This window comes from Cavia porcellus, unplaced genomic scaffold (assembly GCF_034190915.1).
Source record: "Cavia porcellus strain 051 isolate PalLab524CR breed Dunkin Hartley unplaced genomic scaffold, mCavPor4.1 scaffold_22, whole genome shotgun sequence".
Classification (NCBI taxonomy): Eukaryota; Metazoa; Chordata; class Mammalia; order Rodentia; family Caviidae; genus Cavia; species Cavia porcellus.
The window spans coordinates 29,715,805-29,733,126 of NW_026947505.1; positions in this window are offsets into that span (position 1 = coordinate 29,715,805).

The following is a 17,322-nucleotide window of genomic DNA, read 5'->3' on the forward strand; positions in this document are numbered from 1 at the left end:
ACCTAGCCCTGTCTCACTGCCTATAATATTTCTAACTCAGCTTCCTGTAACACTATCACATAAAACTTTATTAAATAAAGTTGCACACTTTTCTTTTGTATTCATTTGTTATAGGGCCATAACCTGGTATGTAAACAGAAGAAAAGACGTAACTTTTTCTCCCCTGCAGTTTCTGCTGCTGAGTGTGGGGTGACTGAGATGCTCCCCTGGCTCCAGAGCCCGAGATGAGATCTGGGACACCTGGCTCGAGAGGCCTGGAAGTGGGAATTCTTGGTTGGGTCAGTCAGTTCTCCTGAATCACTTTCTATAATCTCCAGGCAGGAGAGGAGGGTAAAATTTTCTTTTTGACCCTTTCTGTCTTAATCCATTTTCTGCCATTCATAACAACAATACCAAAGACTGGTAAACCAGGAAAGATGTTTACTTGGGCTCCTGGTCTGGCTCAAGGTCAAAGGCTGGATCTAGTGACAGCCTCCTTATTGGCAGGGTACAAGGCACCTAGCTATGGACCTAGTGGTAAGAGGCCTAGAGGAATTAGCCTACCGCAGACTCATGTCAAAATAATCCATTAGCCTTTTAATGTATTAATTGTGTGATGGGAATAATCCATTCATGAGGTTACAGCCCTCATCACCTCCTAAATCTTCCACCTGGTCCTGACTCTTAGTATCTCATAATGGGGATTCAATTTCAACTTGAGTTTCAGAAGGAATAAACTATATTGAAATGATAGCACTTTCCAAATTTAAGTCATCAGGACAGAGCATTTGTTGGGAGTGTGACATTCTACCCATGTGTATGTTTCTCTTGTTAACCTGTCTGTGCTTATATATCCCTCATCCAGGAACCCAGTGACAGGTGAGGAAAAGATACCAGTCCAAAAGACACAAAAAAGTCTTGTATACAGAATATCAAATGCAATTTCTTGCTTGCCTCTCAAAGGCCATCCTATTTTATGAAATTGCTTTTATTATCATTTAAAATCACTCCCTTGCCCCATCATGAAAATGTCTTACAATATGCTGTGTCCCCCCCCCAAAAAGGAAAAAAATTTCCAAATGGAATCATGATACTAAAGAGAATTAGACAGAATTTAAGAAGTTTTTAGGTCCATATAAATGCAATCACCATTTTAGACAAAAGTCCAGTTTCCTAGTGTCACTGTAGGAGTGTACTCACGACATCTTGGTGGCCTTTATTGGTGACCTCTACAATGAGAACCGATAAATGTCCACCTTCATTTTAGGACCCTGACCTGGACTGAGGCTTTTCTAGCTCCAAACTCATGTGTGGAGCTGCTCCTGCCAGTTCACCATCGGGGACTGTGACGGAGGAGAGCACAGAAGGCTGAAACCCAGGACCTGCTCCGCTCTGAGGCCTTTCTCAGGGAAGAGCCAAGCTCTTCTTGTTTGCTTCTTTCTCAATAGAGACAGCCTCAGTTTCTTCTCTGTAAAATGGACAAAGTAATTTCTACTTCCTGTGATTGTTTTGAAGAACCAAAATGTTCCGATAAGTAAAGCTGCTGGCATACTTTATAAAAAACCATTGGAAAAGACAAAGCTGACAGCAAAAAATGCGTTCAGGTATCACTTAGTGCAGAGACACACAGCAGGAACTGTGTTGCTAGTGATTCTTGTGCAAACATCACAGAGCACTTATACAGGCGGGTGGTCTGGGTCGATCCCTTGGCATGGGCTCTTGAACCATGTGCTGACAAGGTGAACACAAGATCTAGGAGACTGCTGCTGCTGGCATCAAACAGCAGACTATTTCACAGCAAACTCTTTGCTTATGAGTAATACTACATTCTGAAATAATGGTAAAAATTATAGCTTAACAGATATGTGAACCAATAAGGTGTTTATTGGCATGACCAAGCATCATGTATGGTGCATGACAGTGTATGATCAGCAGTACAGGTCATTTATATGAGTATCTCCACGTATGTGTGAATAACATGTTGAGCTGTGACACTGAGATGGCTATAAAGTCACCAGACAATTGGAACCTTTCAACTCTGTTATAAACTTATGAGACCACCACGATACATGGGGCCCATCATTGGCTAAAATATTCTATGTGACACATGACTGTAATGTAGAATTTTAAAGATATCAATCTGTGATTAAACAGCTTAGTTGAAAAATCTGTTGTACATTTCTTATGCATGATATAAACTTTTTTTTGTCTTTTTCCTTTTTATCGGTACCAGGGATCAAACTCACGACTGCCTGCTTGCAAGGCAGGCGCTTATGCCACTGAGCTAAATCCCCAGCCCCATGATATAAATCTTTAATAAATCCTGAATTTGTAATCCAACTGCAGTAGATTGTATTATACAAATGCATTCATATTTTGTATCCCTAAATTTAATTCCCTTTGGATTAATATGGAAGTTTATACAAACCCATACTTCATTACCAGAGCCCATATCCTTTTTTCTTTATTGGAAATGGAACCTCAGGATCCAGAAACCTTGAAACCACGCAGAACTCTTGACTACTTCCTCAAGCCTCCCTGTTACCTATTCCATCCCACACAGCCACACAGCTTTTGTGCCAATCCAGGAGCAAAGCGAGTTTCCTCCATGATAGCCTCCACCATGCCTGGCTTTGCTTTGAAATCTGAACATTATTTTCCAGTCAGTTTGACATCTTTCCTCCCGTTTCCCTTTACCACCCAGGGCTTAGCATCCTGCCCTCAACGACAAATTTTACCGGGACTTCAGGAATTATCACTTTGATACCAAGGTAATTAAGCAAATGAATATGAAGTGACTTACATGTAATTCTGTGTTTTTTAACCTCCTTTGGCTATTTTATTTTCTTCAGAGAATTATTTTTTGGTTCACTGTCATTGTATTTTACTTCCCATTCAAAATTTGATTAAGGGCTGGGGATTTAGCTCAGCGGCTTAAGTGCTTGCCTTGCAAGGACGCAGTCATGAGTTCGATCCCCTGCACCCTCCCAAAAAATTGATTAATACCCAGCAAGGAGTGGAACTGATGGTGCAACTTGAAATTTTATTCATAAATAATACAAATTGTATCTCACTGAACTGGTGCTAGGAAGTAAACAAAGGTTAGTTTGCACAGCAGTTCCTTCATATTTATTCAGGGCCCCTAGGCAGAGTTCTATTTTGGGAAATAACCAAAAAGCATGGAAAAAGTGACCCCAGCACACTGACTCATACAAATGAAAGAGGTGGGTACTTTCAACAGAGTTTTTTGTCTAGGTTTCTTATTTCGAAGTGTGTGCATAGTTGTATCAGGAGATAGGCAATGTACATTTTTGCTCTCATATCTGTGAATGGGGGGCACTAATCAGTACTTGCACAACTTTGTAACTACATAGCGTTTTTCTAGAGTAGATGAGAATGAGTATTGTGTATGTGTGTGTGTGTGTGTGTAAGATACTTGACCATGTGCCTACACAACTTTCAGCTTATCTGTGACAAGCCTGCCTTAAATCCTAGGCAGGCAGGTGCAGCCTCCTGGAGTGAAGGGTGTGTGATCCAGTGCTTGATTTGAAGTGAAGACTCCTGTCAATCTGCAACAGGGACTTGGTCTTCTCTGAAGACTGTGAGCAGGCCCAGCAGGGACAGGAGTAGGTTTTGTCTGGAGATCAGCCCAGGAAATGTAGGAAGGACACTCCCAGCCAAGTGAGGCCTCCAGTAATCCAAAGTGACAGCGAGCCCAGGGCTGGGCGCCTTGGGAGAGGGCAGAGAGAGGCTGGGAGTTAGGAAAGGATTTGCATAATTACATTCACCTGAGGGACTCCATTTACCCAACAATGCTGCTCATTGTGGCACAGCCAGCAGCTGGCCACATGCTTGGAACAATGTGAGCTGTGGCCTTGTTCTTCTGAAATAAATGGTTGGATTATGAAAAAAAAAATGACAATTAGCATTTCAAATGGTATAGAGATACGAACTGTACAAATGATGGGATGGTGTGTAACACTCCACACGGCGAGGCATGTATTTATATGTAGTGCTTTTTCATTTGGTCCCACAGCAGAAGGATTGTGTACTATTAATATCACATTTGGATACGCACTGTGTGCACTGTGTAGTTTCATATAATTACATATGAATGCTTGAGACTTAAGTGTGAAATCCCCATGAACAAGTGAGATGAACCCTGAAATATAAATTTTCTCTCAATGTGTGGTAAAGAATTACTTTACTTACATGGTAAAAGCCTCTTCCTGTTTTAAATTTCAGTACAGTGTCTTCTGTTTTCTGGCTGCAGAAGATAACAATGGACTTGAGAGATGCCAGTGGGAACGTGGAGAGGAGGCGATTTATGGAAGAGGTCGCCTTGCTCACACAGGCCAGGCCTGTGGCTAGGGTCATGTTTACCTAAGACTCCAAATAGACAGAGAGGAGATATGAAGACCTAGCACAAATACTGTGCCCTGCTCATTTCCTGGTATTGCCCACATTTACATTAAAAAGGGAGGTGCAGGGAGTGGAGGCTGTGTAAGTTTGGAAGCAATTCCTTTTATTGTGCCAACAACTGGTTACATTTTGTCCCTCAAAATTAGAACAGGGGATGCATTTCTAAGAGGAGAAAAATCCCGAAAGTGTTTGTTTATTCTTAACTTTATACATCTTAAACACTACATTTGCAAGCGTAGAAGCATCAGAAATTATTTTTAAAGTCTGTTGAAAAGTCAGGAAATATTGGAGGATTTCAACTGGGGAAGAAAATGGGGCTCATCCTTTGAAGCTCAACGTGAGCTTACCCTACTGCAAAGGGTGGGGGTGGGGTATCTACTTTGACCATTTCCTGACTTTGCAGTGAGAATCAGAAGCTATAAAGAAGCAAGCAAGATTCCAACGCTGGGAGTCAAATGCTAGGACTGTGTGTCCTGGAGTTTTCCTGTCTTCCAGAGATGGCACTCTGACTAAAGACAGAACACCACTCACTGTTCTGTCTTTCTCCAATAAAAGACAGTGACAAGTGAAAGAAGCTGCCACCGTGAAGAAGGTGCAGTCAGGAGAAAGAAGTAGCAAAATGTCATCTGTCACAGGATGGATGGCAGGGGCTACAACACCTGGCACACACAGGAAGCCTCAGGAGGGCCCTATCACAGGCCCCATCAGTTCTCAAGACCCAGCCGCCTACTCTGGTCTCTGCACTAGCATGCTGCCACCAAAATGAGCTTTCTCAAAAAAAAATCTTTCTTTGACTCCCTCCTGGACCATGTGGTTTATGGCACTGATCCCTAAACCTGTTGATGCATCAGCGCCATCTGGATACAACTCTGTCTCAAGCTTCAAAAACAGAATCATCAGGGATAGATAGGACACAGAAAGGAAATCTGTATTTATACAGCATGTTTTCTATGTAGGGAAGATAAATTCTAAAATTCCCAATGGATGCCTGAAATCACAGATAGTACTCAGTCTATATCTATATCTATATCTATATATAAAATATTTTTTCTTATATATACAATATTTGTGATAATGTTCAAGTTAGACATTAGGCACAAAAATTAATCACAATAATTAATAATAAAATAGAACAATAATAACATACTATAATAAAACTACATGAATGTTGTCTCTTAGAATATCTTATATTGCATGCAAAGTTTTCTTTCCTAAGAAAACCTTTACCATTTCACTAAAAGTACACCTTTTTATACCTCATTCACTCGTTCAACTCATTTTACACCTTTTCAATAGTATATCCCAATTGCTGGCATGATTATTCTTGTGCTTGGAACTATTATTAAAATATGGGTTACTTAAACACACACTGTGATACCCCTGAAACTGAAAGGACTACTAACTGATGAACAGGTGGGTAGCATATAAAGCATGGATCCATTGCATAAAGTGATGATTCATATCCCAGGGTAACAGAGGAGGATATTGACATGTTATTATGATTCTCAGAATGATACATAATTTTAAACCTATTATTTCTGAAATTTTCTTTAGCTTTTGGACCACTGTTGGGCACTTGAAACTATGGAAAGTGACAGTTTGGATAGAGGACCTGTGTGGCTTACTTTTCAAGTCTTCCAGCTTTTTGGTAGCAGAGAAGTAACTTCAGCTACACAAAGGAACTTAAGCTAACTTGATACATGTTTTCAAATGAATTTCATTTTTCTCCTAAATGCCTCAGCCAATTCCTGGGTTAAAGTGGAAGAAAAATCCTTAAATTTTTTCCTTGATTTTTATTCTCTTTTTTATTTTTCTTTTCCCATTACCTCTCTTAAGAACTCCTGCTCTGGACGTTTTTCTTCTTTCCTTCCTTTTAGTCAAAATTTTTTTTTTATAGGGGATTGAATTCGCAACCTGGTACTTGCCAGGTAGGTGCTTATGCCACTGAGCTAAATCCCCAGCCCTCTTCCTTCCTTTTAAAGAAAAAGAGATTTAATTTTTTTGCATTTTCATTTTAATGGTTTAGGGCCAGGGATTTAGCTCAGTGGCATAAGCGCTTGTCTGGAAAGTGCCAGATTGTGAATTCGATCCCCGTACTGAAAAGAAAAATCTTCAACTCATTTTAATGGTTTTAAAAATTTATATTGGTACATGTTTTTATTATGTAATGATTATATTCATGTAGGGAGTTGGTACATAAACATGACATTTCTTAATTTTATTTTTAATCCCCTCACCTCTTTCTCCCTCTCCCTGCATCTCTAGGACTTCCACTTGAAGATGTGGAATAACTGTCTGATGGGTCAGGCAACAGGGAGAGAACTGGAGCCTGTGGTCACTCAGAAAGAAGAGCTCCCTGAGGACAGGCTGCCCTCAGAACTGCTGCCTATGGTATAAAGGGGAGCATGGGCGCATGTGCTTCAGTGGGTGGTGGTAGGATAGGTCCTGCTTACTGGGCAGTCTCCCAGTCAGACCTAGCAGCTCCCAATCCAGACAAAGGATGGAAGTTATTAGTCACTCTGCACAAAGAGAGGGTCACTGGTTCCCAATTTGTTTGCTGGAGGAGGCCTTCTGTGGGTTCCCTCAGAGATGCTGCCTGTGTAGCAGAGTCCCTCTTCTGTGTACCCCTCACCTTCTGAGAAAGGAGTCCAAGGTTGGAACTCCACAGAGTCAATCTGGTCATCTTTCTCTGTGAAGGAGGAAAACCAGTCACACAGGTAGTGAAGGTATTGAGGAAGGTTGTCTTTGCCATGTATCTGGAAAATGTTCAAAGAGCCTGAGACATTTCCCAGGTACTACATACTGCACTGTGCAAAAAGGAAGCCATCAGTTCTCTGGGGTAAACTATCTGTGTGCCATGTTTCCTACAAGGGTACCCCTGATGGCTGTAAGCCTACCTGCACCACCAGCCCCTCAGTCTGCCCACAGACCTGCTGACCTCGCCCCAGAAGGCTAATGCTGATCATTTCCCTCCTGTCTTCCACCACAGTCCTGCTTCTGTGCATTTTCCTGTCTTGCCTAGACTACACCAAGCACCGGTCCCTCCAGATACCCTCTCGATATCTTCCTGGAAACAGAATCTGACTGTCCTGCATGTCCCTCTTTACTATCATCCCGTGGGATGATGCGGGTCCCTAGCTTGGTGGACAAGTCCATTCACTTCTGTGCCAACTGTCATTCCATCTTTTCTACCAGCTCCTGTACAGGCCCAGTGTTTCAGCCAGGAAGGACAGCCCAGCCCCCTCAAGCCCCCTTGGCTTTGCACATGCTGTTTCCCATGCCTGTGTCTTTTCCCTTGTCTGTCAGACTTGTCTCCAGGTGAGCACTCATCTCTTATCAAGCTCTCCATCCATTCCCTGTACAACTCTGCATACCTCATTGTCCCATTCAGTGACACAGAACATCATTTGATCTCTGCCTACCCTTCCTGGTCACCAAAGACAATGTGTTATTCTCTTTTCTGTCTATACCTTTTATCCAGATGTCCAGCATTTTTTGTCTTTGTTTTCATTTTATTGAGACAGGCTCTCGCTATGTAGTTCAGGCTGGCCTTGAACTCACTTTGTAGACCAGGCTGGCCTTGAACTCACACCAGTCCTTCTGCCTCAGCTTCCTGAGTGCTGGGATTATAGGCATACACTATCACAACTGGTGCCCAACATTTATTTTTGCAAGGCAAATCTTTGTTAAAGTGAAAGTCTCTCAACAGGGAAATCAATAGCTGGCCACAGAGTGACATGTAATTACTAAGAATAGGTAAGATGGACACACACTGACTATAATTTCAGAGTGACATATATGGTGCAACCCTATTTCTGTAAAAAGTAGAAAAATAATTAATCTGACTTGGCCTATCCGAATGGAGAGAAATGTTTGGAAAAAATCCTAAGTGACATCCTTGAATGAACCAACAATGAGCCTGGAAAAGGAGGAAAAGGGCGACTTTCTTGTGTAACTACATTGTTTTAACTCGTCACCAAAAGCTTACATTGTTTTGTAAGATCAGTTAGGAAAAATAAAAGAAATGGTTGCTCAGTGAATAAATAGGCTTTAGGAAAGAGGTTTTCAGAAAAGGAAGAACACTGCTCCCATTGTGTACACCACAGGAAAATCTGAAGAAAACCCAAATCCCTAGAACGTATGATTAACGTATTATTATTCATTATATAGAAGACTTTTCTAACCTCTTAATGAATCTCCACAGGTTTCTTGTATAAAAGGCAATGTCATGAAAACTCTTATGCATTTTTTTTTTGTTTTGAATTTTTTGAGACAGGGTCTTGCTATGCAGTTCAGGCTGGCCTTGAGCTCTCTTTATAACACAGATTGGTCTGGAACTCACAACGATCCTTCTGCCGCAGCCTCCTGAGTGCTGGGATTACAGGTATGTATCATCACCCTGCCATTGGTTATCTTCTTAGGCATTTGTTAATAGATCATTAACTACAGAGCTTGACAGAGAGGTGAAACTGAGAAAGTCTGAGGAGTCTGTGCCAATTTAAGATGAACCAGAAATGAATACAAAGCCTATTGATACTATAATGTAAAGGGGGAGAGGACATTGAATAAATTGAAAGTTCACCCTGTTTTTCTGGAGAAAAGACAAGAAGTGAGATCACCAAGTGATGAGGGGAAAAAGGAAGATGCGTCACCTTCTGGGGTTGGGAAGGGTGAAAGATCATGAGCTGAAAGCACTTTCTCAGACTGTCAGACATGGTATCCAAACCCTGCATCTTACTGAGGAAGCAAATCCTTTCCAGGTGTCTGCAAACAATCAGACACAAGGGAGTGGTGGGCATAGTGGAGAGAGAAGAAATTTTAAAAAATTAATAGTATGAAAGTTAAGTATAGCAAAACTTGGCAGTCACCACAAAATTGGAGAAATACTAAAAAAACCTGCATCTAAAAATAAATGTGGGTCTCTCTTATGCTTTAATCATAAAATCAGGAGACAGACAGAGCTACTGACTCATTTTTAGTATTTGATGAAAGAAAAATATCTATCAGGCTCACATTACTGACTTACTAATATACCTATTGATGGGGGAGAATTTTAAAAACAGTTGCTACCAAAAGAAATGAAATCGATCTATGGAGCTCTTATTCATAATTTTTAAATGAAAAAAATATTACAAATATGGAGACTTGAAGGTGAGAAGGGTCCCAGCATTACAAATATTTGACTTCCTTTGATGACACAGACAAGTGACTTTTTTCAGCAAAAGGGTAGGTGATAAATGTTTCAAATTTTCTGGGCCAGAAGACAAAATTTAGAATGTTACGGGGAGATACCTGCATAACAAGAGCAAAACATTTTTGTCAGAAACAATGGATTTAAAAATTTATTTGTGGACACTTAATTTCTAATCATTTTCTTGTACCATAAAAGTATATCTTTTTTAAAGTTTTTCTCTAACCATTTGAAAATGCAAAAAAGTATTTTTAGCTCAGTTGTGCAAAAATAGGTTGTAGCTGGGACTAGTCATTAAGTTATAGTTTGCTACAACACTTCTGGATCACATGAAGTCTTCTGCTGTGGTTTGAATGCTCTGTGTCACCTCTGAAACTGAAGCTAAGATTTGGTCCCTAGTGTAACCGTGTAGAGAGATGGTAAAGAGATAGGACCATAGGGCACTGCTGTCACAAATGGACTGGTGTCTTTGTTAAGGGTTAGGTTACAGTAATTCTCTAGGTTGTGAGTTCCCACTTTCCAGGGACTGGACTGGTAACTTTTTGTTTTGTTTTGTTTTAAAATTTTATGTAAAGAAAGACTAAACAAAATAGAAAATAGGTAGAAATAATACATACATTCAGAGAAAAAAATAAACAGTAATAAATCAGTAGTTGATGTTTACATATTGTTGTTTTACAAATAGTTGTTCAAGGTACCAAAATGGAACATGTAAAGTGAAAATTCAAACAGCGAGATTGCAAACAGTTCTGTTCAGCTGTCCAACAAAAACTTAGTAACATGGTTGTCAATCCTATACACTTAACCATACATGCAGTTATCCATATCTTCATTTATGTTTAGATTAAACAAACTAAAGCAGGTTAAAATCATTCTGGACAAAGAATAATAGTATTGCTGGATTTCATATCATGACACTCCGTGATCAGCACTGCGTACTGTAGTGTCTTTTTTAAAAATTTAATTTAAAGAAAGACTCAACAAAACAGACAATGGGTAGAAATAATACATAATTTCAAAGAAAAAAGTAAACAGTAAGAAATCACTAGTTGATGATTACAGACTGTCTTCTTACAAATACTTATTCAAGATACTAAAGTAGCACATATAAAGTGGGGATTCAAACAGTGAAATTGCAACTAGTTCTGTTCAATTATCCATCAAAAACTAAGAAATATGGTTATCAATCCTATACACATAAACAAACATGCAGTTATCCATATCTTCAATTATGTTGAGATTGAATAAACCTAAGCAGGCTAATATCACTCTGAACAAAGAATAATACTATTTCTGGGTTTCACATTATGACACTTCAGGATCAGCCCTGGGTATTTTAGTGTCTCTTTTTCTTTAAAGTATCTGTTCATTTCATCATGTGTCATAAGATCAGTTCTTATAAACTGTTTATAGATTCTATACATGCATTAGTCTTAACATGTATTTCTATCCTTTCTATATTAAAGGGAGAAACAAAACAAAGCAAGGCAAAACAAAACATATTCCTATAAACATAAAATTAACATATAAGACCATTGTACAAAGAATTCTACTATGGTTCCTGTGTTGTCTCTTGTTATCTCAAATAAAATTGGCTATATCATCAATAGTATAACTGAATATATCAGTACATAACAGTATTAATAAAAACACAACTTCGTATGTCAAGAAGTCTGCCATTATTCTGATGGGCCTTCCTCTATAGGTGGTCTGTTTCTTGTCTCTAACAGCTTTTAATATTCTGTTCTTATATTGAATTTCTGGGATCTTGATTATTATATGCCTGGGTGTAGCTCTGTTTTGGTTGTAGGTGGCTGGAGTTCTGTATGCCTCATATATCAGAATATCATTTCCTTTTCCTATGTTTGGGAAGTTTTCCTTAATTATTTCTGTGAATAACCTTTGTAGTTCCATTGTTTGTACCCCAGCTTCTTCATTCACATTCTTTATTCTCAAGTTATAGATTGTTTTGTCATCTTCTAGCCTTTGTATTGTTTCTGCTTGTTTCCTTGTTATTTTTAAAAAGTTTTCCCTGTCATACTCCCACATTGCAAAATTGTCCTCCAGTTTTATCCTTAGTTTCTTTCAAGCTGATTTGCCATCTTTCCATAGAGTGTTTAATTTCCTGGTGATCTCTTTGAATCTGCTTCATGTATTCTATATATTTTTTATATTCCTCACCAAATGGTTCTCTCCTTTGAGTTCCTCCCTTTTCCCATCTGTGTTTGCTTGAGGGGAGCTTAGTATCTCTTTTATTAATCTTCTCATATCTTGCTTTATTTGGCTAAATATTTCACTTTTGAACTCGTCTATGAGGTCCCGAATATATCTCTTTATGTCCACTGGTGCCGTGTCTGATAATGCATGTTTGCTGTTCTCATTCTCCTTTGTATTTACCTGTCCTCAGGGTTGGGACCTGGAGCTTTTTGTTGTTGCTTCCTCTTCCCATGTTTTTGTTTCTTCTAGGAGGCCCCAGTTTCTTTCTTTGTTGGTTACAATTCTTCTGAAGCACGTTGGCTAGATGACCCTTCCCACTGTCATGTGTTAGTGAGTTGCAGACAGGGACAGTGTATGCTGGCCCCTCCCCTCTGGATCAGTCAAGCTGCTGTGGCCTGCCCTACTGTATTACTGTATGCCACCTCCCCTTTGGGTGATGGCGGCTGGAGCACAGCAGTGGCAGACTTTGCACCACCTCCCCTCCAGATCAGTTGTGGTGGTGGCAGCAGGGGCAAGGATGGGGGCAGCCAGTTGGGGCCGAGTTGCTCTGCTCCCCCAGCCTCTCATGGACCCGCGGCAACATGTTTAACTGGCAGCCCGGAGGCACTGGAGGCAGTGGCACGGGGATCAGTCAAGCTGCTGTGGTGTGCACTGTATTTCTTTGCACTGCCTCCCCTCTGGGTCAGTCAAGCTGCTGTGGCCTGCACTGTCAGTCAACTTTTGAGGTTAGTGTGGTTATTGTGCACTGCTGCTGTAGGGACTTGATTTCTGATAACCTATTGGGTCTCAGTCAGGTCACATGACCCAGGCCTAGCTCACTCCACCAATCCTGTTCGGGAAGGGAACAAATGACTGAAGTCACTGCTGCCCCTTGTACTTGCCAGTCTTGCCCAGTTCCAGAATATCTTCTGCCAGAGTCCCCCTATTTATGGAATAGCTCCACTCCCGTCACTCACCACAGGTCGATGCAGGCACCCTGCCAGCTCAGTTCTCCTTTTGGCTCGCTGATCCCCAAACTCAATGTTGAAGCAGCGGGGCCTTGGATGGCTGGGCAAGTCGTGGCAGGACCTCGGCAAGTTGTGGCGGGACCTCGGATGGTCGGCAAGTCACCTTAATTTCTTCTTGGGATGAGAGAATTCATCTCCCCTCTGTTTGGGGCTCCCCACTCTGTTTTATGTTGAATTCTAAGTTGACTATCTCAGGAAGCCTCTGTAGCCAGTTGTTATCTATTCACCATCTTTGCTCCTTCTCTGGACTGGTAACTTTAAGAGCAAATTGGTATAAAGGAAACTACCTTCTTGAGTTTTCTTAATGCACTGGATTGCCTTTCTGCTCTTCCACTATGCTATAATGGAGTTTGAGCATCAGCAGAAGCCAGGGAGATGCTGGCTCCCACCCTCCAGAACGAGCAGTTAAAACAAACTTCTCTCCTTTATAAATGGTACAGTGATATAGTGAGGGAAAATGAACTAAAATACCTTCCAAATTTAAATTAAGCTTTGGCGTGATCTCAGAATCCTTCTCACTCCAGCATTGCTGCCCCTGACAGTGACAATGGGAAGACACTAGCAGTGGGTTATGCAACAGCCATAGTAACTGCTCACAGAATGATGGATGCAAATCATAGCTGGACTCTCCTTGTCCTCACAAATCTGGGTGCATCTGACAAGTACTTTATCCCCAGTCTCAAGAAAGTTTCACCTCTAGATTTGCACTGATCCCCAAATTGCAGGCGAGCTTGTGCCCAGGAACAAGTGCTTCTGTTGCATTGAGTTGGTTTAGGAATTTGTTTGCCTTTGTTTTTATCATTGACTCAACCAGAGCAGGGAACTGATATTTTAACTATCGTTAACAAGCAGAATTTTAATTGAAGTTTAGGGTGATAGTGGAAATTTATATGGCAGCCGTAACAGGATTTATTTTGTGTCGTTGTTTATACCATTATTTGTCTTGGTTACTTCCTCATTGTTCATACGAAATACCTGACACCCACAAGTTAAAGGAGGGAAGACTCATTTTAGTTCACAGTTAGTAGAGGTTTCAGTCCATAATCAGCTGGCTCCAAGGCAAGGCAGCATTACAGGGGAGCATGGCAGAGCAGAAACAGTACCTGGCAGGGCAGACAGGAAACAGGAAGCAGCAGCAGCAGTGAGTCTCTCAGTCCTCCTGTGTTCCACTCAGGCTATACACTACCACCTTGATACAATTATTTAGAATAATCCAGATCTCTACTGAGCTCTAGTTGAATAAAGTAATTTCATTTCATGGGAAGAAAACTTTGGTCAGCTGGACCTGGCAAGCTACAACAAGGTCTACAGTAAGGAGAAGGTAAAAGAACTGAAGTTCATGAGAAAACTGAAGGTTTTTCTTTGCTTCCTGAGAAGGAAGAGAGCAAAGTCAACAAGAAAGGCTACACCAGGGATTACTGAGCAGCATGGTGAGAAGATACTGAATTTTTCCAAATAAAGAATTAGTCTTGCATCTAAGCGTTAAGATCTACATACATAGAGGCCTCATGAGAATAGAAAGAATATGAGAAACCAAGAAGTGAAGAATTCAACAGGGTCAGAGGTGGGAAATGGATGTAAGTTCCCTGAAAACTTAAACATATTCCATAGCTGGGGATATAGCTCAGCAGCATGGCACCTGCCTGGCAAGTGCAGTTTGATTCCCCTGTACAAATACAAAAAGATATTCCATGTTGGGGCAGGGGATTTAGCTCAGCGGCATAAGTGCCTGCCTTGCAAGCAGGCAGTCGAGAGTTCGATCCCTGGTACCGATAAAAAGGAAAAAGACAAAAAAAAAAAAAAGATATTCCATGTTGTATTTTTGGCATTGGACTTCATGCAAATGCTAACTAAATTTCTGGGCATGGGGGGATTTTACATGGCAAGGTGGGAGCTCTTTGGAAAGAAGACAATTATATCAGAGTGGGGAGTGGAGAACACAAAAATTGAATGGTTAAAGATGGTAAGTTTATGTCATCAGCTAACCAGATTAGACAGAGAAGAGAAGTAGAATAGGAAGCCTGGATAAGAGTAGGATGGTAGGGGCCAGGGACTGGTAAGCAGTAGGTCGTGAGTTTGATTACGGTACAGGAAAAAAAAAGTAGGATGGCGAGGCTTAAAAGGATAGGACAAATATGAGACAGACAGTGGCCCTGAGTGGGTTTAGTTGTAGGAAAGAACTCTAGGAAGGGACAGAATATAGAGAATTGGGATATTTCAATCTGTTTTTGAAGGACAAGAGAAGTGGTCTATAAACTGACTTTTAGGAACAAACAACAACGCATAAGTGGACCACCTGGGAACTGTATCCCTGCCTCAGTAAAAATGGGGACTCAGGATTCCACCTTTGGTACTGCTGATTTTGGAAGAGCCTTGCACCAGCTCTGTTAAAAACCTTGGCTCTACCAGGGAGTCTTACAAATATAGCTTCTCCTCCTTCTTCTCCTTCTCTTCCTTCTCCATCTCCTTCTCCTCCTCTTCTTCTTCTTTTTCCTCCTCCTCCTCTTGTTCTTTTCAGTACTGGGGATTGAACCCAGGGCTCTTCCATCAAGCTACATCTTTGGCCCTTGTTTTAAGACAGGGTCTCACTAAATTGCCCAGGCAAGGTTCAAACTGGAGATCCTCCTGATCAGCCTCCTAAAGTGCTGGGATTACATGCTTATGCCACCATACCCAGCTAGAAATGTAGTTTTCAAATCAAGAACAGTGGTGTACACCTGTAATCCTAGCTACTCTGGAGGCTGAGGCAGAAAGACTGCAAGTCTGAGGCCAGCCTGAGTAGCTTAGTGAGAACTTGTTTCAAAAATAAAATAAAAAGGGCTGAGATACAGAAGGCCTGGGTTCAATCCCCAGTACTACAAAACAAACAAAAGGAAAGGGAAAGAAACAAAAGTCTGTTTTCAGATTTCCACCTTCTGTAGTCCTGAAGGCACCTGGAGGATGCAGGAATGGAGGCAGAGAGCCATGTGTGAGATTTGTCTAATGACTGGCCTAGGCCTGCTTGGTGATCCACCAGCCTGGATGCTGCTGACTACTCTCCTCAGTGTGCGCAGCCTCCTTCAATCATTTGAAGGCATCCAGGGACGAGACCGAGGTTCCCTCCATTCCTTCACTCACCCCAAGAGGAAGATGTTCTACTTCCAGGCTCAGGACTGCAGCAGCTCTCATTGGAGATGCCCAGACTGCCAGCCTGTTGTGCCAACTGCCAGCCCAATTGCATGAGATGATTCCTTAAAACAAATCTATCCCCATGTTCACCTACTGTGTGGTTGTTTTTCCCTGGAAAATTCTAAATATACTTGAAGGGGGTAATTCTAATATACTTGAAGGCCTGTTTGCCAGCTCTGCTACTACTGAGGTAGGCTGTAGTTTCAGTGAGTAGAAGGAAGATCCAGAGAGGGTAGCAATAGTGGACCCAGGTTCCTAGGGTGGGTGACTAACAGTGCCCCTGACTACAATAAGCTACAGGTACAAAGCCGGACAGCTGCTTGCATGTCATGCATAGAAGGCACAGTGAGCATCACATTCCCAACACACCTATGTTCTGGCACATGGGCTCCTTCCTGTACGTGTTGTCTGGGACCAGCCACACACAGTCAGTAGATACATGTTCCCTGAGTGTACATTACATCAGGTACTATCTAGGATTTGGGGTATAGTGGTGAAGGAAATGTGAAGAGGCTTCTTTAATTGTATTTTCATTCCAATTTAGGGAGATGTGTTAAACACACAGATACACAAAGGAAAGCACTTCAGATAGTAACACATAAAATAAGGACCATGATTCAGTGCAAGGCAATATGGAGTCACAGAGAGCAAGGGATATATTCAGCTAGAGCAAACCTGGAACCCCATCCCAAAGTAGAGGATAGCTGCAGGCAGGGGAGAAGGGGATAAATTGCAGACAAAGATACCCATCAACTGAGTCTCATAGTAAACAATAAAAAAATTTTTTTCTAACAGTTTTGGAAGTTGGGAAATCCAAAAGGAAGAGCCTGACAGACTTCGAGTCTGATGAGGGGCTTTTTCCTGGTCCATCGGTGGCGTTATCTTACTGTGTCCTCAACTGCTGGAAGGGGTGAAGGGGCTTTCTTGGACCTATTTACTTATTTTTAATTTATTGTGAGGTGCTGGGGATTAAACCCAGGGCCTCCCACATTTGAAGCAAGTGTTTAGTGGCTCCTAGATCTCTTTTATCTGGCCATTAATCTCATTCATGAGGATTCTACCTTCATGACAGAGTCACCTTCCCGGGGCCCCATCTCCCAATGCCAGGACTGGAGGAAGCAGAGTTAGACACAGTAATCTTCCCCAAGCTGAAGCAACACCAACCGAAGGAGCATCTGCCAGACAACGGGGACAGGGGCTGGATGCGATGACCCGGCCCGGGTAGGGTGTAAGATGAGCAGTGTTGGGATCCCCATCGTGTTGCTTGCTCCCTGGACGGTGCTGGGGGAAGAGGACCAACATTGAGATGCTTTTTGGAACAGCTGGTCTTCTATCATA